The 22372-nt window shown below is 39.6% G+C and overlaps 1 long non-coding RNA gene across 2 annotated transcripts; it reads right to left on the reverse strand.

Moving 5' to 3' along the window:
• Positions 1–1437: 1437 nt before the first annotated feature.
• On the reverse strand, positions 1438–21934 carry LOC102553833 (uncharacterized). Of its 2 annotated transcripts, none has more exons than XR_005488709.1 (3): positions 21763–21934; positions 12286–13110; positions 1438–4061 (listed from the first exon to the last, which is right to left on the reverse strand). It is a non-coding gene; the product is annotated as an uncharacterized LOC102553833 (long non-coding RNA). The 2 variants fall into 2 exon arrangements; XR_356107.5 differs by lacking the exon at positions 1438–4061 and adding an exon at positions 5181–11767.
• Positions 21935–22372: the final 438 nt, after the last annotated feature.

The raw sequence follows: 22372 nt of genomic DNA on the forward strand, positions 1-22372 counted from the left end.
AAAGGCATTCCCTTAGGCCATATAGGACACAACTGCTTATGTGTAGAATCTGAAAATATTGAGTCCATTAAAACAAAGATAAATGTGAGAATAAGTTGTTCATAGGTAAATGGGAAGGTAGTAATATACTATTTTAAGAATATTATTTATTTATTTATTTATTTTGTGTGTGTGTGTGTGTGCATGCATGTGCATGCATGTGTGTATGTGCACATGTTGCAGCACAAATGTGGAAATCAGAGGGCAATTTGCAGGGCCCTCCTTCCATGTGCGTTCCGGTGATCAAATGCAGGTCTTCAGCTCAGTAGCTGGGTATTTGCGTGTAGCACCCTCTTGCTAGACCCCAATAATACTTTTAATATCCAGTGGTGATAGACAGATTTATTCTGTCTTGGATACTGTATTGTCTCTACAGCTGGATTCTAAAGGTACAGCGCATTTTGAGAATCAGATTTGTACAGTAGTTTCTTATCCTCCAGTTACTCTCTTGCTTTTAATTATATCAACATGCCCTGTTTTTTTGTTTAACACTGACTTCATATCATTTCCTGTATTTTTCCTCCACTAGGATGTCATTGACTTCCATTATTACAGCAGAATTACCTAATTTCTATGCATTAATACTATCTGCTGACTGAGCATATACTTTGTGTCCTACCCTAGATCCATTCTTGGAGGGAATACATTTGACATGTGATCATCATTTCATCCTTTCTCTATGGACACTCGTGTATGTTTTGGAAGAGATGAAAATATTTATTTTTCAAACGTAACGGTATCTTCTTCACTCTCTGTGTTCTCTTATTCACTCTCAGCATTATATCGATACATTTTCTTATCTGTGGCTGTTCCTTGCTCGTTGGGATGCTTTACAGCCATGGTTTCTACCCAGTGGGCAACGATCATGTTTAAGTGTAACAACCAGAATGTTTCACGGTCGAAGACTCAAGGATTTAAGAGAACATGGGTCTAGAAAAGTGTCATTCTTCATCTATAAAAGTGGGAATAATAATTACTGTCTCTGGTAGTCTGAATGAAAACTGTCTCCTGTAGACTTATTTATTTGAACACTTGGACTCTCTTTGGGGAGATATGGAACCTTTAAGAGGTATACGCTTACTGGAGGAAGAACATCCTTGAAGGTAGGTTTTAAAGGTTTATTTAACATCTTATGTCAATTTTTGATGGTTTTCTTTTGTGTGTGTGTGAATGAATATGTCATCAGTCAACTTTCTGCTCTTATGATCAAACCATGTCTGCACTGCCATGAAAATCTCTTATCCTCCTGAAATTGAAAGCAAAGGTCAACTCTTTCTTCCTTAAATTGCTTTTGGTCATGGTATTTTATCACAACAGAAAGGTAATTAATGTAGCATTCTGTAGGACTATTGCAATTATTCAATAAGATCATTAATACAGAACAACTTTTCAAAGTGCCAGGTACATGTGCATTTATTTAATATATACATACGCATTGTTACATATAAATATCATATATTGAATACCTCTTCCCAGGTCTTGGTTGTTAGGTCACAAAAAGTTCCAGTCCCCAAAGTAGCAATGCTGATGACAGTGACTCAATTGATCCCCACCTGAGCTTGGTTTTGCTAGGAAACAGAAACCAAAAGCTTTTCTCAGAAACCCTTAATGGCTGTCTGATTGCTCCTGACTGCAGATGTCAACACCTGAATGCTTCTGGCCACAACTGAAGCACCTCTTCTGTCTAGCTGCCTCCCCGCCTCATATACCTCTAAATAACCCAGTAAGCTTTTACAGTTGGCTGCTGTTCTCTCCTGTCCAAGGTAGCAGGACAGTTTTCTTTTATTAAAACTGTTCTTTCTACCCTTGTAGAATGGATGTGTTTAGTGGTTTCGGAATGTGCCTGCTTATGTTTGTGGCTAAGACCCAGAGGCATGCCTGTGTCTTCTTTTGCATATCTTATCCCTCTTTTAACCAAATCAAAAGGAAAAAAGCAGAATGAGACAATACAAAATAACAACAAACCCTGAAAATTCATCCCTCTCGTGGTAAAAGCATTTCCTCTGCTTGCCTCTGCCCCCACTATATTTGACTCCAAAGTTCAGTGTCTCTTCAGCTGTTTCTCTCTTCCACTTCCACGCACAGTCCTCTCTCCTCACCTACTTGAGTGAGTTCCCCACAGGGCTGCCTGCCTACATTCTACTGCTTTATAAATCTATACAGTATGCTAGGCTAAACCAGGTACCGTCATCTTGTTGAAGATGCCCATCTCTTCTGATCTGGGCATTCTCCTGAGGAACCACTTGTGAATGCCCCCTTAGAGCAGTTTCTGTCTTATTTTCACTCAGTGCTCTGCCCCCGCTGTATCTCTTTGTTCTAAACTTCTTTTACCTTATTATCTGTAATCCCTATCTCCTGATGATTATATATATTATTGGTGTTTTGTTCTAGTTGATCTCCTGTCACAGCCCCCAGTGACTGAACTCAGAAAGAAGAAAATCCCCTAACCATTTTCTATGTACTCTTAGCCCTAGTACTGGGATTCTTTTTCTGCAACTCCCTCCTCAGGACTCCTCATTGACCATGGGTTCCTGCCAATCTAAGTCAGACACTGCCACTCCTCTTGCTTGTCTCCTCAAGTCTCTTTCCTCTTTTGGAGTCTATGATGTCATTAATCCCTAGCTCCTTGTTTTGCACTCCAACATGACTTGCCTCAATACAAGCTTGAAAATCAGTGTTAGTGGTCCAGAAACTGATACATTCAACTTCCTAACTCACACAGATTGTAATAAGTTCTGACACCATGTAAGCAAAGTATCCAAAACCCTTTATCTCTGGTGTTTACTTTAAATTAAAAAAATTCTTCTCCCATACATTATATCTCACCCAAAGTTTCCCCTTTTCTCCTCCCAGTCCCTCCCAATTCTCTCCCTGAACCCTCCAATCTACACTCTATTCTGTTTACATTCAGAAAAGAACAGCCCCTCTTCCCAAATATCAACTAAACATGGCTTATTAAGTTGCAATAAGGCTAGGTACTTCTCTTCATATTAAGACTCGACAAGGTGGGAGAGGAAAGTGTCCCCAAAGTGGGCTAAAGAGTCAGAGAGCACCTGCTCTCACTGTCAGGAATCTTACAAGAAGACCAAGTGACACAACCATAGCATGTATGCAGAGACCCCAGTTCAGACCCACACAGGTTCCCTGATAGATGTTTCCATCTCTTTGAGCCCCTGTGAGCCCAAGTTAGTTGCCTCTGTGGGCCTTTTTGTGATGTCTTTGAACCTGCTGGCTGCTTCCATTTGTTGCTGTCTTTCTGTAGGGGATGTGTGGTGTGGACTCTGCTACCAGAAGGGATAAGAAAGAAATGGAGATGTGGGGTATACTCAAACTCTGGTGATCTCAGAGATCTGAGAGGGCAGGAGTGGTGCTGTGCCCTCCCTGCCTCTGGGCCTGTTCTGGAATGCCTATGACCTCCAACTGAGGGGACCACAGATACTCAGTCACCCAGCACAGCACCTGGAACGCCTCTGCATGTTATTGGGGTATCTCAGCAGCCTTAATTCCTGGATATGCCCATGCCAACCACTCTGCAAAATATATGATCTCTGGTCCCTCCCCCAGAAGTGTATGCATTCACATCCAATCAAGCATGAACAAGTTAAGTCATTTCAGAGATCTCTTTCTTTAGAGATTGAAAAAGAGAGGCAGGACACTAATACTCTTGAAGAAGGCCTTCTTTTCTCCCACCCCTTCAGTACTCAGCACTATCTCCTAGTTGGACTAGATACTATTCTTCTTGGGCCCTGCTCTCCCCTTCAGGACTGGCATTCAGCCCTGTTCTTATCCCTAGAAGGGAAACTCCAGATGTGGACTCTTTATTCTCTCTGAGTTGATGTATTGTTGGCTCCCAGACTGCTGGTGCTAGCAATTAGGCTGTGAGTCTCTGCTCCTGTTTCTACCAGTTGCTGGATGGAGTCTTGATGGTGGTGGTGGTGGTGGTGGTGGTGGTGGTGGTGGTGGTGGTGGTGGTGGTGGTGATGATGATGATGATGCACCATGGTGGTGGTGATGATAGGTTCCTGTGTAGGAGTACAGCAGATTATTGTAAAGAATCATCCTCCTCTTCATTTTTGCCAGTTCTATCCTAGGTCTCTGGGCTATCCAGCATCTGGTTCCTGGCTTTCCAGGCAGTGTGAGGGGTGGTTTTTCTCCTCATGGCATGGTTCTCAAGCTGGAACGATCATTGATTAGTGCTGACACCCACACCTCTCTGAGCCACCTTCTCCACAGCATATCTTGTAGGTAGGACAAATTGTAGGTTGAAGGTCTTGAAGCTGGGTTGGTGTTCAAATCCCCTCACTGAATGTCTTGCCTGGTAAGAGGAGATGCAGTTGTGGCTCAGTGTCCCCATCCCTGAGAGTCTTAGCTAGTGTCACCCTCTTAGATTCCTGGTGGTTTCCACTGCAATAGCTTTCTAGTTCACCCCTGAAAGTTTCCAGTCCAATCTTAGTTGTCTCTCCTGTACTCTCTTCTCCCTTCCTCCCCTCACATGAATGGCTAAAATCAATTGTGGCATTTAAACATTTAAATCAAAATATTATTTATAAAAATAAAATGGCTAAATGTAGTCACAGATATTTAGCTCTCTAAACATTATCCCCCTTTCCTGGTTTTGCTTACTAAAATGGTTCAAGGATATATCTCAATCTTTCACTGAAATGTGAACTTTATCTCAGAATTTATAAGTTCATTGGGATAATGGCTCAAAAATAGGTATATAACCTATAAAAATGCTCTTAAAACATGTAATAAAAAATTTGCTAGTAAAAACATAACAAAAGGGGTTGAGACCTAAAAATCCAAGTATAGGTAAACTTAATTTGCTGTAACACAGTTGTATATAACTTAGATTAAAATATTGTTTAGGAAAACACATTTTCTATTAGAATAAGGAGACAACAACATGCCTCTAAGGTATTTTAGATAAGGATGAATTTTTGCATGATGATTTTTCCTAATAGTAAAAAACAACAGATTAAAAACAAATAAACAAAGTTTGTAGTACATCGGCCTTACAAATAACTTATGTTTAATGATTTAAGTTTATGAATTTTTAAGATTTACTTGGGTTAACAGAAACTGACAAAGATGTATATCTAGTCACCTATTTAAAATAACTTAAGACACATATAAACTAAAGTATACTATATAAGAATTTGAGAAAAAAAAAAACCCTAGGTTTTCAATCTTGTGTGGTCTGCCTATGGTCTGAAGTTTATTTTGATACTAATAGATTTGCAGTTAAAAAGTATAAACTTTAAGGCTCAAATTTAACAAATAAAATCATAAAATCCTGATCTCATTAATTTATTGTATACTGTTAAAGACAATTAAAACTTACCCATTACTGGTCAGTTACCTTAATACTAACTTATTTAACCTACTCAGAGATATGTTTCTAGCTATGCTAAGTACAAATGTAATTCATTTATAGGGACAAGCTTCAACCTTCTTTATGTATCAAAGTTGAGCCTAGAGCAAGTAACTGAAACCAAAGTTTGTTTAATGTAAAACAATATGATTTTGACATCACCCTGTGTCAAAGTCAGACACAAGGTAATGGCCTTCAAATCTCGAAGAGAGTTCTGCTAAATATAGCATTCAAGATGTTTGCTGGAAGGGAAGAGGAGGTGATGGCTTCTTATGACAAAAAGAAATACCAGTTTCTGGCAGCAGCCCTGAGGCTACCTTCCAAAGAAGACAGGGCACATGCAAGACTTCCCAAATTTAAGATCTCAAGCTTTTATTACTAGCAAGCAGCATGTCTTCTTTTGTACCCAAAGTTGATGCAAAGCTACACATTCTAAGGCGAAATCATACTTTTAAACATTAGTCTGATAGGCACAGATATTGCATCTGTGAAAACACCGCTGAGTGGACGCTTGCTGAATGCTTCTGACTACAATTGCAGCACACAACACCTGTATCTCAGCTGCTTCCCAGTAGACCCTGATGTAACAGTTAGCTTTTACACCAGTCTGCTCTTCTCTACTGTCTGAGGTAGCTAGATACTTCGTTTTTTTCTTTTCTTATCTCTTCTCTTTTCTTTTTTAAAACTGTTCTTTCTGTCCAAACAGAATGAACATATTCAGTGGTTTCTTGGTAGGGCAGCTAACAATGGGTTCTGCAAGGTGTGGTTGATCAATCAATCGTAGACAAAAGTAGCAAAATCCTGTTCTTTCTGAAGTCTGTAGTGTGGCTATGTCTAGAAGTTGCTTGCACTGTGATGGCCACATCATTGTGCATCTTATATGTACTCTTTACTTGATGTTGAGTTGCCCTAAGGCAAGTTTTTTTCTTTTTGTAGTAAAAACCGATTACTTCATTAAACAGCAAAGGGGAAATCAATGTGGAAATGTTAACTTTGCTTAAATCCTTCCATGGTAGATGGGAGTTTAGATGTTTCCATGTTTGAACTTCATAAAACCCCACTATGTGAGGCACAGGTCCACAATTGGTCCTATGTTTGCACCTTCTTGCAAATGGCTGCCATTCACTTTGACTCTGGGTGAAGGAGATACATGCCTATCATTTTTTCTTTTACTTTTCAGCTTCCTTCTTACTTGATTTTAAAAAGATAAATCAGGGGATGTCCAAAGAGGGAAATATGTGGGGTTCTCTTAAATAACCTTTTGCTAATACAGGAGACCTGGCAATAACTGGCGACTCTGTAACTACAAACCTGTCTGTCCATCCCTCATTTGCATACTTACTGACTCAGTATTTACTCATCTTAAACATCACAGAACATGTCCTGTCTTCCTTTGTTGCCTGTTTGTCTGATCTGTGGCCACTGGATCCATTTAGATGATTCCACACTGGCTCATATCTCTGGGCTTCCCAATGTTTTGTCCCCTTGTGAACACTCTCGCTACATCTCTCCTATGCCTTCTTGAGATCACATTTCAAGTTTGGTTCTTCCAAAGCACATCCCTTCTCTACTCGATCCTGGATTCAAGCATAACCCATATCCTTGAGTACCAAATGCTCATGAGCTGTGCGATTAGATCAGAACCTGTCTTTGCTAGTGATTTATCTTACCAGTGTGACTAATGACAAAACCGACATGAAGGAACATGGAATAAAGACTTACTTTGGCTTCTGATTTTAGCCTTGACAATAGCAACATGTCTGTCTATAGCAACAGAAGTGTGTGGCAGAGGGCTCTCACATCTTGGAAAAGCAGGAAGCAGAGGACTGTAGCTATAGCCACAGGCAGATATAACCTTGATGGTGAACCCTAGCAATGTATTTCTTCCGAAAAACAGTGCAACCTTAACAACTCACAACCTCCCTCTGGCTGGAGACAAAGTGTTTGAAAACGGAAGCCTATAAGGGACACTTCTCACTGAACCATAACAATGTAGACTTTACTGAAGTGTGACACTACCAGGGGCTGTTGATTCCTCTAAGCCTTAAGCATATCGAGTGCCAGTTTCCTCTATTTTCTCTGCATCAGTTTTTATATTTTTCAGCAGAGCACAAAGCTGTAAGAGAGATTTGGGAAACTTGTGAGGCTGATAAGTTATTGGTCAGACTAAGGAAAATAGCTCTCTGCCTTGTTCACAGGCTTCTGCTAGCTTTTCTTGGTGGTCTGAATCCCATTATAGTGGTAACAGTGTTGATCCAGCCCTGGAAGGATCCTAGACAGTTCCTCTTTCTCAGGAGCGAGAGACAACAGAAAGAGAGAGAGCACAGTGGGGCTCATCCTTATTCTAACTGGGTCAGAAATCATCTTAAACCAGAGCCTTCTTGTTTGCAGTGAGATGTTTTGATTCCATAGTCTGTGGAGTAAAAATCTTTCTTATCTTCTCCACATGAGGTGCACTGATCTTTCTTCTTAATGATGTTAAAATCTTTCTTCTCCAAATTTTGGTTTCTTGTCTTACAGACCCAGGCCTTAAGTATGTTCTTTTCTATTCAAAGGGATTTTTTTTTTGACTGGTCAGTGATTTGGTTTACTTCTTTAACTTTTTGTTTGATTATTAGTAAAAGAGACAAGAAATGAAATGGGAGGAGCAAAGAATGTAAAAATGTTTCTTTAAAAGGCAGAATTTATTCTTATACTTATAAAAATCAAATTCGAAATATGCACATTTGTCAAGCAGTCCTTGGACAGAAAGAATTGGCCAGGATTGTTATTCTTTGATGAAAGCTGACAACCTTTATCTGGGTCCGTGCATAGTGAGATATTAATATAAGTGATAATCCTATAAGTAGTGTCTTACATTATGAAATAGTAATCCTGATTGTAAATATGACTGGATTGATACATGCCTCAGCCATAAGTGTGGCAAACCTTTTGGAGTATCCCTGAGGATGCTCTGGAGGATCGGTGAGGTTTGGCTCCAGTGACATTTCACTGAGGAGGAAGAACCTGAAGGCGAGCACCATCACCTCAAGGGCTTGAGGCAAAAACAACCGAGAAAGCCATTGGAGCATCAACATTAATTTTTTCTTGCTTCCTGAACACGGAGGCAGTGCGGCCAGCTGCCTCACCCTCCTGCCATCATGCCTTCCCTGCAAGGATGGACAGTGTCCTTGAATTGTGATCCAGAAGGAAGCCTTAGGATGTATTTTGTCAGGCATTTGATTATAGTAATGGAGTAAGTAAATGATACACTCTGCAGAGGACGTGCCATGTAAGTTTCCTCTAAGGTTGAAATATTCCATCCTGCAGGGAAACTCATTACGTCAGGCTGTGCGGTGTGCTTCACATTCCCAGTTTGTGTGAGCTGTCATCCTTGGAGTAGGATTTGATAATTCAACTGTCTTTGAGTCATTCTGTTCCTATATGTATCCCGTCACACATATTTCCATAAACAACTTTAATAAAATGTATTGGTTCACCAAGTTGGACTTTGGTGGTATCCATACTTTAGTCTGTATTGGGGTGAGTAGACTGTATTGGGGTGGGGGTGAGACACACACACACACACACACACACACACACACACACACACACACAGTGGCTGGACTTTGTTGTGATTTGGGGCAGTGACATTTCCGAGCTCACCGAGAATGCAAGTCCTGCTTGCTTTTCTAATGAATATAAGCCAAGCTTTGGTGAAACTGTTTCTGTCGACACTGACTAAAGACATATCTGTCCATAACTTCCTAAAAGACAAGCCAGACACCCTGCAAAGCTAAAATCTCAGGTTTTACTAAGCGCATTTATGTCCTGTTTTGGAAGGAACTTGCTTCTGTTCTGGAGGAAGCTAAGAAAGACTCATTCTTTGTGTTGTGCATAAAGAGGTACGACAAGAGGTGAAAAGAAGGGGAAATAGAGGGGACTCCATTTCTTCCATGACTGAGGTAGTGTAGGTAAGTATCTGTCTGTCTGTCTATCTATCTATCTATCTATCTATCTATCTATCTATCTATCTATCTATCCATCCATCCATCTATTATCTATCTATCTATCTGTCATCTATCCATCCATCTATCTATTATCTATCTCTCTATCATCTATCTATCTATCTATCTATCTATCTATCTATCTATCTATCATCTATCTATCTATCTATCTATCATCTATCTATCATCTATCTATCCATCATCTATCTATTATCTATCTATCCATCATCTATCTATTATCTATCTATCTATCTATCTATCTATCTATCTATCTATCTATCTATCTATCTATCTATCTATCATCTATCTATTTATCATCTATCTATCTTTCTTCTATCTATCATCTATCTATCTATCTATCTATCTATCTATCTATCTATCTATCTACCTACCTATCTATCTATCCTCACTGGTGTGCTGGGCTGTGTGTTAGCAAGAGAGTAGTTTTAAGTGAATCTCTATTAACCAGGTGAATCATGAAATCTGAAAAGGCCACTTTGAAAATTCTATGGTGGAAATGTCTTCACTGGATGGGAGTTTTCATTTCTGCTTACAGCAACTTGAAATTAGACTTGTTTTCTTATTATCAACATGTGTTTGTACAGTGGGCTAGATAATTAAACCAAAATGTCACTACACCCATATGCCTTTCCATAACCTATTTTGTCACTGAAGGATTTATCCCCATGGAAGTCAGTCAGTTTCTGTCAAGCGCAGCTTTTACCTAGGGAAATAAACAAAAACAAACTTGTCGTTTCAAATGTTTTGCTTGGACCTAGCCTGAAAACAATTAAACTTATTTATATACAACCTTGCTGTAGAAATAATGAGATGATTAAAGTATTCTTAATGAGTCCTCATTTTCCAATTGTTTGACTTGACTTAGAAATACATATTTATCTTTTTAATTATTGTTTTGGCCCCAGAAAGCATCCATATTTTTAGGATCAGCAAGGTTCACAGAAGAATTGATTTAATGACTTCTTGATTCTTTCCTTATATCATTAGCAATTAGAATAACATTCCGTGGTAGAGGAATAATTTAAAAACTTTAGTTAATATGTTATAGGCTTTGAAGTATTTTCACATACGATCTCTTTGAATTTTAAAAGTAGTCTTTAAACCTGTGGGTTAGAGCATACATCAGAGTCCATGTGGCATCTAAAAACATTAAATATTTATAACAGGAACAACATTACCTGCTTGTTTTGCCTAGTTCCCCATTTAGGTGGGATAGGGACACGCCATAAAGAGCACAGGCAAAGGTGCTATGTTTTCCACGGAGACCTCATTTGTCTCTTATTCCTTTGCCACCTTTTAAAAACATCTGTCCTTTCTTCACTGTGAATACACAATGCATAACGGTCCCTAAAACCCCTCTAGGACTTTGCATCACCAATTCTTTTTCTTATGATTTCTCTTTCACCTCCCTCTCTTGTCCTCTTTCCTTTCTCACACATTTGTTTTCTCTGGCAGCTGTCTGTAGTCAGAGCCTTTTCTCCTCTTATGGTTCTGGAGTGCTTTACGTTACACAACCATGGGAACAGCAATCCTTGCCTCTACCTCTCTTGGTGAAGTCAGGGGAGAGCATGTGTCTAAGCACATGCCGTTTCTCACATCATTGATTATTTTCTGATTTTTCTACTTGTCCTTACTGAGCGTGATTTTGTTTGGTGGTGTAACTCCACCACCTGCCCATTATCATGAATGAATAATGGCTTTCAGGAACAATTTCCTTTGTGATTGTATGTAATGCTTGAGTTTTTTTCTTTTCTTTTTTCCCAGCAAAGCAATATTTTATTCTAACCCAGAACACATAATAAATATATCTAAATTACATTTCAAAATGAGCTATTGTTTCAAAGTGAATCTGGAACTGCTGAAAATCTCTGAAGCGGAGGAAAAGATGAAACAGGGGTATTAAATGAGATGTGTACACGGCAGGGGACTTTCTGCTTCTTAGAAGTCCCTGAGATCTCAATGAAACCATTACATAATTTACACACATTCATAAATAATCCCGCTCGATCTTTTTGTTTAAAAGTCAGTTTTCAAGCGCAGACTCAGCAGTCTCCATGAGCCTCTCCAGCAGGAGATGGGAAAAATGTGTTTCAAGTTTAAATAATGACGACATGGCTTGTGGTTAATGGAATATTTGCCAGTTTCTTTATGGAGACCAAATCGGGCATTTAAAAGCACACACCACTTGATCATTTATTAATGTACCATGCTCTGTGTCTGCTAAAATAATTTTACAATTCGAAAAATATCTTATGAGAAGGAAGAAGCTTGGGCGGAGTGCTGAACTGTGCTGTGGCAAGGGCTTTTACTACTCTTCCTGATCCATGCTGCTTGAGCTGTGGTCTTCCTGTAATCAAACACAGATATCAGCATTGCAATTCCATTGTTATTGGCAGGAAAATCTCTTAGCAGAGGTGATAAAGAGATAGTGATTTTTTTTATCCCCATCAGATAATTCAGAGTCTACAGAAGCAAATACAAGGTCTAGATCTAGAATTTTAGCTAGTCTACCACCCTGCGAGCATGAATTCCATGCCTTATAAGTAACTGCAAATACTAAAGGTCATAGATTTCCTTTCATTGATGGACAAAGATTCTGCCACAGCCAGCAGAACATTCTTACATGTGCCTGGAAACAGAGGATTAGCCCGATGGAGACCAGACATGACTAGCTCTGTCTTCCGTGGGAGTTATTCCACATGTGAGGAGATAATCTGTCATCAGTAAAACCAGTTCAGCTCCATCTTCTGACATGTGGGATTGATCTTACAGATGCAAACATCTGGAAATCTTATTTAGGATCTCTTAATGTCTGACACGTGAGTGTGATCTCTGTGTAAGTAAAGTCAGCTGAAGGGACCTTACCTTCCACGTCTGCCATCTGAAGCCTTGGTCCTACAGCTGTCTCATCTCTTAGGTTTTATCATCTTCAAGGTGGACAGTGGACTCCCATGTATGCCTTCATGAAAACTGCAAGCATCTTTCTTGCCATAGAACTCGACAGCTCACTGAGACATTTCTGTAGCTCATTTCTATGATTTTTTGGACAAACAAGGGCATCTTCTGATTTCACAGAAAAGTCTGTTAAGGTAGTCCAGATATCACAAACAGGCCCAGGATATGTGGTGTGTTTATCAGAAAGGAAACCAAAGAGTTTTGTGGGGTTTCACAGTAAATCCTTGGAGACTCTAAAGTGGGGAAGGTGGTTTGCTCTGACTCACACACAGCAGATTTAATGTTCAGGGGTGAAGTGCCCAGCACATGAAATGCCAGTGTGAGGAGTGAGTCACCTCTCTGTCACTTCAGGAGCTTTTCTTGAAACACAGCTTTGGAACTTCAAAAGTAACACAAAGAGGCATGTGTGGATTTTGGTTTTGCTTTGCCTGTTAAGTTTTTGAAGGGAATGTCTGGAAGGCCATCTCTACAGATGGAAAGAAGTGGTACCACTTCTTAGGAGACTATAGGACAGCTGCAGGCCTGCTGATCATCTGCTGCTGAGTAACCTGGAAGGATCCTTTATCTGTCCTCTTCCTGGTGCCCAGTGGCCTCCCATGTGGGAGAGCCATGTGATGGTTCCTGTTTGGAATGGTGCATGTAACCATTTTATTGTGAGCTTCCTTCCAATCAGAGCTGTTTGTAACTTCAACCAGGATCTTGCCGAGCTCCCAAGCCTTTGCTGAAACTTGAGTCCTTTGGAAATAACAGGTAAAACTGGAGTCATGACACTTCAGAACAAATCACACTGTCTCTGAATCTTTTAGAAAGCAGAACGTCTCAGTGTTCTCAGTTTGCTATTCACTGTATCGCATTACCCAAGAGCATGGGTTGCTCTTCAGTCGCACATACCTGCATTTACAAGGAGGCTCTTCTGAGCTCGGTGACCCTGCAAATTGTTTAGCCTCTCTGAGCTTCTTTCATTATCTGTAATATATAGACACTTGTACGGTTACTTACCTTGTAGGGTTGCTTTGAAACTCAAATAAAATGGTAGTCGGAAATCACTTAGTACAGTGACTCAAAATGTTGATGGGGGTTGAGTGTTTATTTTCTACGTTAATTCAGCAATTTTAGAAAACGTTCATTAAACACAAAACTGCATAATACAATATCCACAGTTGTTGCAATGATAAAAAGGTATCTTTATCAAACCCCATCATAAAGGTCAGGGATCGTTACAGAAAAGAGAGCAGAAAGATTTTAAGATCCAGAGGCAGTGGACGACAACAGTGGAATAGTATCTTCACAGCGCTGCAAGGCAACTGCCCCTACCACCCCATAGCAGGTGAGACACTATGCACAAGACATGTGTAAACTCCCGCCAGACAAAAACCTAGCACAGGGAGGGAGGTGGAATAAAGTCTCACTCCTAACAGAATACTGTTGAATAACACTTAATAGCTATCAGGAGAGGGAAAGTCAGTTCTCTTTAAGTGTAACCCCTGGTAAGTTGAACATACTCCACTTTTAGGACATACAATCCAACAGCACAAACTGGACTTGATGGGTTAAAAAAAGGCACAAACTCTGATGGGTTGGGAGGAAAGGATGGATTGGGAAGGAGATGGGGGAAGGCCTGAATTTGATCAAAATACATTGTATACAATTCTTAAATAATTAACAAAAATGAGACTAGGAAAGACTACGAAACACCTTAGCTCCACACATTCATCTTGAAAGTGTGATAGAAGAATGTTCAAATTTTTGCCTAGTAATTTATTCCCAACTGATCTTTGAAATATCTTTGTAAGCCATCAAATTTTATACACACGCACATTACTATTAGTTTTGTTTGGTTTGGGTTGGTTTTGGTACAGGTCTCATGTAACCCAGGCTTGGCTCCAACTTTGTCTGTAGCTGAGGCTGACTTTGAACCCCTGATCCCTGTCTTCCTCTCCCAATAGCTGGGGTAGCAGACAAGTATCACTAAACTTATATCTTATTATTATTTTGAAATGGGGTCTTGTTGCTTCCTCAGACAGGTCTTATAGGCATACTTTCAGATGATTCCCCTGCCTCTGACTAGCCCTCTGAGTAGCCCTCTGCGATCTCAGGCATACCTTTGGAATATTTTAAACTCTCTAGGCCTCAGTTTTCACCCATCTAAAGTGGAGTTAATTCCAAGTACTGAGTCATTAGGATGCTTCAGTGATTAAATAAGCTCCAGCAAAAGCCTCCAACAGCTCCTGGCGTACAGAGAAGCATCAGCAAATACTAAGCACATTAATTATGTCTTCAGCATTTTATTATTATTATTTTAGTTCACATACAAAGTAACGGGTTTCGATGTGACATCTTCATACATGGATACCACTGCTCTTTGTTTTAGTTCCTTTCCTCTACCCCAACTCTTCCTACTCCCCAACTCTCTTCGCCCTGTCACTTTCCTTCAGCTTTCAGGTCACATACATTTCTTAACCTTCATCTTTCTCTTACCAAGAGCTTTTCCTAACTTCTCATACGCTCTTTCTCCTGTTATGACCCACCAGCATACACTTGCACAGACATTTAAACCCAGATTCCTCATATAAGAGAAAACATGATATTGATGTTTCTGAATCTGACTTACTTCTAACAACTTTAAGTTGAAGTTACCTAATATGTTCATTACCTTATGGTATTCCCTTTTCAGGAGTCAATGTAATCCAAATTTGTCCTTAGATTTAGAATGTATTTAGTATTTTCAATATTTATGTCCCCCAAACCCTTGTCACTATATTGAGGGGTTATAGCTTTCTTACCTAAGGAAATCCACCTTGTGACAAGATCATTGCAGATGACACATCAAAGGAAGCCGAAAGGGAGGCTGGGAGGAGCTACTGTGGAGATGCTATTGCTTCTGGGAAATGTGCTTGTGCAGATGAGGAGGCACTATGAAGATGAACTCTCAATCCTGAATATCTATGGTATGAATGCAAGGGTGCCTACATTCATAAATTAAACCTTACTAAAGCTCAAATCTCACCTTGTACCTCACACAATAATAGTGGGAGACTTCAACACACTACTCTCATCAATGGACAGATCATGGAAACAGAAACTAAACAGAGACACAGAGAAACTAGCAGAAGTTATGAACCAAATGGATTAAACAGATATCTATAGAATATTTCATCCTAAAACAAAAGAAAATATTTCTTCTCAGCACCTCATGGTATCTTCTCCAAAACTGACCATATAATTGGTCATAAAACAGGATTCAATAAAATAAGAAGATTGAACTATTCCTATGCAATCTATCAGGTCACCATCGACTAAGGCTGGTCTTCAATATCAACAAAAATGACAAAAAGCACACATATACATGAAAGTTGTACAATGTTCTACTCAATGATATTTTGGTCAAGGAGGAAATAAAGAAAAATATTAAAGACTTTTAGAATTCAATGAAAATGAAGACACGACATACACAAACTTATGGGACACAAGAAAGCAGTGCTAAGAGGACACCTCATAGCTCCGAGTTTCTCCAAAAAGAAACTGGAGAGAGCATGTTCTGGTGCCTTGGCAGCATACTTCGAAGTTCTAGAAGAAAAAGAAGCAAATACACCCAAGAGGAGTAGACGCCAGGAAATAATCAAACTCAGAGCTAAAATCAACCAAGCAGAAGCAAAAAGAACTATACAAAGAATCAACAAAACCAGGAGCTGGTTCTTTGAGAAAATTAACAAGATAGCACATTCTTTATGTTTTAAAGTTCTTGTCTAGCCACAGCCCAGGAGAGATAAGGACCAAATAATCATTGATTAAAACCTCTGAAATTAGGGACAAAGTTAATCATTTCCTCTTTCTAACCTTATTAGTTTGTCATGACCCAAGAGAGCAGGCAGACACATCCACTGTAGCATTTGTAATTATTTCTGTTTCATGAATTAGCACTCTACAGTCCTAAGAAGCCAACCAGCTTATTCAAAGACAAAAGCAATGGTCAGAGGTAAGAATTCGAAACCATGCGCTGGTCATCCAAGTCTGTTCTCTTTCCCTTCACACAACATTAGAGCTAAAATAACCTTCTGCAATTTAGGTATAGTGCCAGGGTCATAAGCAAGGCACTGTCTGCCATATATCTGTTACTTCCCTCTGGGAGTTTGTGGGAAGGGATTGAACAGGACGTTTTGTTGTTGTTGTTTTGTTTTTGTTTTTTAGTTTTACTTATTTATTTTATGTATACACGAGTATACTGTAACTATCTTCAAAAACAGCAGAAGAGGGCAGTACAGATGGTTGTGAGCCACTGTAGCTGCTGGGAATTGAACGTAGGACCTCTGGAAGAACAGTTAGTGTTCTTAACTGATGAACCATCTCTCTAGCCTCAGGAGGTCTTTGATGTATCTTCTTTCTTGTTATGCAGACTGATTTTCAGGAATTGATGCAGAGTTGAAGCTGATGGGGTTTTTGAATCTTTGCTCCCGCACTCTTTATCATTTCTTCATGTACACTGATCTATAGAGCAGATATAGGTTCAACCTAAGCTCTTTGTCTTTGTAATAAAACAGATGAGTTTCCAAACAATACTGCTTGGCATTCTACAACATACATCAAAGTTCCCCCCTTTGAGCACATGCTGAAGTTGAGCCCTGGGAAATTATTCCAAGCTATCCAATGACAGTGATGTCTTCAGGTAGGTGAACAGGGGGTTCTATATCAAAGTCAGAGCTGCCTTTGAGCCCCAATATCTGCCTTCAGTCAGCTAGAGAAATGACTTGTTGACTGCATTGAGGCAAATGGCTTTGCACAATGCCCTTTTTCACTTATTGATTCATTGATTCCACTAACAAATATTGAGAATCTATTGTGGCAAACATTGCAAGGAATCTGGGTGTGATATTGTTTATCTGTTATTAATTCTAATAAGTAAGTGACAGAGACCAGAGGATTTTGAATTTGAGGCCAGCTTGGGGCACTAAAATCCTGCCTCAAAATAACAATAACAACAGCAGCAGCAGCAGCAGCAGCATCAACACCAACAACAATAACAACAAAGACCCCATCAAACAGGGGACCAGTTGACAATGAACCTAACACAGCCTGTATTTATATGCAGAGGCATTGGCTGAGACATCGTTTCACCATTCATGAAGTGGCATAGGTATTGTGATGTAGAGCCCTGATTGCTTGACCAGTGTTCCTCCAGGGTACCATATGGTAGCATGACAAAGAAGCTAACAAACTCCTGCTATAGCCAACTTTCATATACCAAGCAGTGACATGGTCCCTATTGTATGACTTTTCTTGAATAGATGGACAAAAATCTTTTCACCCTAAACAAGGTACCAGTGGCAGATCAAATGAATTAGTCTACTCAAACCTTCTATGTTGAATCAGTGGGTTTAGTTAGGTTTACATGTATGATCTTGGGTAAAAGGCTATTTATAAGATGGTGTGTGACTTACAAGTAATTAAGTCTCTGTCAACTACCAATAACTGCTTGTATATCCTCAGAGAAAGGCAGACTTTGATGAGCCTAGCCCAGCTGTGGAAGATCCTCAATGAGCCCAGTCTTGTGAAGGTCTCATTTGGGTAACAATAGCAGCTGGGAGTTGATGAGCACAGCACTTTGTCCTGCTAAGGACAGTGTTCCAGATGAATCTTGTATTGCTTTTAAACTACCGAGGCTACTTAGTCGTATTTCCTCTGCATTCAACTTAATTAATTGCCATGTTTAGTGTTAGAGAGTTGAGACAGTGAGACAGCCTTGGAGATATCTGGATGCTGGTCAGATATCTTGATATCTATACCCTTGTGGAAGTCTTGAGTAGGTTCAGAAGGAACCAGGTGTAGAACTGGGTTCATTTAGTATATATTCTTAAATTATCTATAATAGCAATAATAGTGATGAGGGTTGATTCATAACCACACCTCTTCAGTTCCTTCCCCAACAGAAGGTGTGTCAGTGGCATGTGGAGGGCTTAAAAGAAATCATGCGGGTAACATTCTAAGCATTCCATAAATGTCAGTTCTCTGCACCTCAGGCAGTTGCTCAGCTCATCATGTCATTGTGTGCGAGTCCAAGACTCTCAGGTTAAACATTCTTTTGAATGGGGTCTGGAATGTGCCAAAGTTTCCCACATACAGAGAAGATATTATCCCCATCTTAGAGTGTATAGATTGCTCTGTTCTGTAGACATAATTTCTGAGACCTGGTGGGATGGCTAATTTATTATCTTATATCTTGTATATAACTTGATGCTGATTTGCCACAGTGTTGTTGGTGCCTAATGAATATTGTGTCAGATGTATAATATGCACTTATTATATTTAAAGACACCTTGATGAAGGACCACTAGAACTGTATGCCACTCTGAGCAGCACTATGGATTAATCTTCACAATGACATTTGAAATTTTCATCATTACATTAACACAGAGCTCCAGATTCCACTTAATTTCTGGAGTTTTCTTCTAAAGTAATAAGCTAGGGAGATTCTATATTATGGATGCCTTTTTAAAACCTCTTGACTCAGAGAGATGGCTCCATGGCTATGAGCACTTTGTTGGTCATGTCGACAGGTTTGGTTGATGCCACCCACATAGTAACTCACAACCATCTCTGCCTCCAGATCTGGGGTATCTGACATGCTCTTCTGGCCTTAGCAGACACTGCACACATGTGGGGGTGAACATACAAAGAGGCAGGCAAAACGCATACAAAATAAAAAATAAGCAAATTTAAAAATATTTTAATGTCCTCCTTATTGTCGCAGGTTATGCCCATTTGGCTATACAGCTAAAGGTGAAACTATGAAATCTTGTAGCTTGCTGAGAAAACCCATAAGGCTAGTACACGATTATAAAATCAAGTTTGACACAGCCAGAGCACAGCTTGTGTCAGCAGCCTGTCTGTAATGAGAATGTAATTTTAACTGACATGCTGGCATCGTTTTGTGTACTGCAGGTCTAATAGGGTATTTCTTCATGCTTCGTTTAACCACATTAAATTCTTAGAGGAAAACCCCTTATTCAAACACAGCATTTTTTAGAGAATTCCAAGTGCCAATACATAAACTTTTGCTTCCTTATTCATATATTAAAGATTAAAAAACCAATCAAGATTGAAGTGAAAATGGGTCAAAGAATCGTGTGAGCTCCTTGGTGAGGATTTAATGTGACTGAATGAAGCACCAGGAAATAGACTTACTATTAGACCAGCAGAGCACAAACAAGGCCAGAGCGTAGACATGAGGCTAACTGACAGAAAATAGTCTTGTAAATTTTTGAACAATATGGATATCTGCATTTTAAAAAAATATCCTTATTTCCAATGACAATATTATGCATATAAAAGATTCCCTCAATATAGTCTATATTATAATTAATTTTACAGAGAGACATTTTCAATCAATTTTATACAACATTTTTCTATAAGTAGAATAGTTACTAATATTATAATACACAGAAATGTTCAACCTCTGAGGTCCCATCTCTCATAATAAAATAATTTTAAATGGTAAAAGAGAATTGATTAAAAATCATAGCAAATACTGAAGGGAAATCAAGGGGAGTACATTTGTGTCTAGAGGAGTTTCATCATGTATCCCAGGATCCTGTGTTGGGAACGTAATTTCCAGTACAACAGTACCAGAAGGTATACTCTAATGACAAATGCTCTCACCAGAGAGATAGAAGGCTGTGATTCGGCTTCCTCTTGCTTCTGCTCTTTCTTGCCTTTCCCCCTCTGTCACATGACAGTGAAGCACAAAGACCTTCTCCAAAGCTGGGACCAAACTCATTGACCTCCAAGTCCTCAAACAGGTCCACAGTCCAAGCATATTTCCCCATGCTAACCATCTATTCTTGAGTATTCTATTGTGCAAACACAAAGTTGACCAAGGCTGTAGTCTGAGGATAAACACAGCAATTTTACTTTTGTTCAGTCATGTCACTTTGCTACAAAGTCCCTGAGCATAGTCCCTACAGGAAGACTTCAATGCAAGGCCATATTTCCTACAGGAAGACTTCAATGCAAGGCACTATGACTCTGTTTATTGGGACTCTGGTTCACTCATTTAAGTTTGATCAAAGCGAAGCCAAAAGGTTGTCCTTTTCCACCCTGACCTTTGTACTGGTTGTTCTGGTTAGATAGCCCAGAAAAAAACATCGAGAAGGAAGTTATTTTTTAAATAGGTCAAGGGACTTTTTGCTTATTTCTGTTTTCCTTCCTTTCTTCTTTCTTTCTTTCTTTCTTTCTTTCTTTCTTTCTTTCTTTCTTTCTTTCTTTCTTTCTTCCTTCCTTCCTTCCTTCCTTCCTTTCTTTCTTTCTTTCTTTCTTTCTTTCTTTCTTTCTTTCTTTCTTTCTTTCTTTCTTTCCTACCCCTTTTCTTTTGAGAGAGGGTTCTTTCTATAGCCCTGACTCTCCTGGAACTCACTGTGAAGACCAGGCTGGCCTATAACTCAGAGACCCAATTGCTTTTGCCTCCCAAGATATGGTATTAAAGGTGTGCACCACAATTGTCCAGCATAAGGTCAAAGGGATCTTTTATGTTTAGAGATGTTAGGTTGACAATAGAAGCCATTCCCTTTATATGAAAGTGCATGTATAAGCATCAAACATCCATAGAGAATGTCAATAATAGAAAAAAGAAATATTTTTGTTGGGTTTAGGTCTTAGACATGGTTTCTCTATGTAGCTATGCCAACGTGGAACACATTATCTAGACCAGGCTGGTCTCAAACCCATAGGAACCCGATTGTCTTTGTCTCCTAATTGCTGGAATTCAAGGTACATATCACTATGACCTTCTAAAAATACTTTTTGGTTTCTACCTTGTACCAGTTAGCGCTTCCCAGACCTTTCTTTCATGTGATCCCAAATAAAGAAAGTGGCATCATAAGATAGCTACAACCAGTTTTTATATCTGGAGAAACTAGCATTCCGTAGTTTCCCTCGACTGACCAGAAGTTACTACTGCTTTTGATAGCAGTAATTGAAAACAAATTAACCAGGTGGAGGAACTGGTATTAGCCACAGTTTTAGAAACACATGGAAAGGTGGCTTCATAAGAGCTGAACTGGCTGGTGTACCTGCTTCTTCACCCATGAACATGGTACCCAGGAGAACTGTGTGGTGTTGTTGATGGTAGGAAGACAAAGAAAGAGACAGAGAGAGGAGCAGAAAGACAAGAGTGAAATAACCCTCAGTGCTCTGCTCAAAGATAAACTAGAAGTAGAAAGTTAGGTCAAAATAGACACAATAGTTGTTAAATTCAACCAAGTGACTCCACCCAGAAGCTCAGTGACAGAAAATGAGATGCTAATCTCTATCTGACCACAGGCTTCTCCTTGGCCACAGTAAAGAAAAAGCTACACAGAATAAGGCTGCGGGTCAACCTAAGCATCTTGCACGTACCTTATCTCAGCAGGCAGGGGGCTGAAGGTTAGGAGCTCGATTTATAGACTCATAAACTGGGTTTCAAAGAGTTGAGGAAATTTGCTGAATTGAGAGAGATCTGGAGGTCCTCCAATAGCTCCTCTGACTAAAACTGCCAAAGCTAGCCAGGCCACAAGTTGAGGGCCATCAGGTGCTCACCGTGTGACACTGAATAAATAACTACTGTGTGAGTAAATGTCAAACCAAGAGCTCTGGTTTGTTGACGAAAAGGTAATTGACCAAGTCTACAGTTAGGGCTGCTGTAAGGATGCAACGATGTTAAATGAGCCGTGTAAGCTTTCCTCTGTGGGAGACCACACCCTCTCTGGCATCATTACAGCTGGGACCTTTTAATTGCCATGCCAGTGCCTGAAAAAGAATACAAAAAGTCCCCCAGCCACCACTGTCACCTTATACATATGATCATTCTATACAAACATACCCAATGGAGACTGAAATATGAATAATCACACATCTTAATTAAGTAAGAGTATAAATTTAAAAAGTGACTTATTTTTAAATACAGCACCCTGGATTCCTAAGTGCCCCAAAGATCACGTCAATTTAAAGCACATCCTAACATGGGGTG

This window comes from Rattus norvegicus, chromosome 8 (genome assembly GCF_036323735.1).
Source record: "Rattus norvegicus strain BN/NHsdMcwi chromosome 8, GRCr8, whole genome shotgun sequence".
Taxonomy (NCBI): domain Eukaryota; kingdom Metazoa; phylum Chordata; class Mammalia; order Rodentia; family Muridae; genus Rattus; species Rattus norvegicus.